The following is a 772-nucleotide window of genomic DNA, read 5'->3' as shown; positions in this document are numbered from 1 at the left end:
GTGCAGGCTACCACTGTTACTGCCCCTCACCCAAATTTCTTTACCATCCATCTTCTGAGTGACATCTGCGCTGGTGTCCAAAATTAAAGCAACGAAAGGAAATGTTGCAAGGTTGCGCTAATTTTGCCACAAAACAGTACAAACAGGTCATAATGAAGTAGAAACAACGTAAAGAATATAGAACTTAAACAACTGGAACATGCATAACGATAGACAAAAATGTTCATTTTTTCCACTTCAACGGATTTGCACACACATTGCCACAACAAATTAATGTGCTAGGTATGGCGATTGGGGCAACGGCCTTGCCGCAGTGGATACACCGGTTCCCGTGAGATCACGGAAGTTAAGCGCTGTCGGGCGTGGTCGGCTCTTGGATGGGTGACCATCCGGGCCGCCATGCGCTGTTGCCATTTTTCGGGGTGCACTCAGCCTCGTGATGCCAATTGAGGAGCTACTCGACCGAATAGTAGCGGCTTCGGTCAAGAATACCATCATAACGACCGGGAGAGCAGTGTGCTGACCCCACGCCCCTCCTAACCGCATCTTCCATGAGGATGTCATGGCGGTCGGATGGTTCCGGTAGGCCACTCGTGGCCTGAAGACAGAGTGCTTTATCAGTATCTCTACTGACCGCCTCTGGCAGAAATGCATGCCTTGCAATGACAGAGCACGCCCCGAATGATGCCGTCAATCTCACGTTGAGGCAGCAACGACCATTCTTATTGCAGAAATTTTCGAGAGTGGCTGGTGTATGCTGACACGAATCATC

At 49.7% G+C, this 772-nt stretch overlaps 1 pseudogene; it reads left to right on the top strand.

Annotated features, from left to right (window-relative positions):
• The first annotated feature begins 295 nt into the window (after positions 1–295).
• Positions 296–413, top strand: LOC126215546 (5S ribosomal RNA; annotated as a pseudogene).
• Positions 414–772: the final 359 nt, after the last annotated feature.

The sequence above is a fragment of the Schistocerca nitens genome, chromosome 12, assembly GCF_023898315.1.
Source record: "Schistocerca nitens isolate TAMUIC-IGC-003100 chromosome 12, iqSchNite1.1, whole genome shotgun sequence".
Lineage (NCBI taxonomy): Eukaryota > Metazoa > Arthropoda > Insecta > Orthoptera > Acrididae > Schistocerca > Schistocerca nitens.
This window is presented reverse-complemented; position numbering and strand designations above follow the sequence as displayed.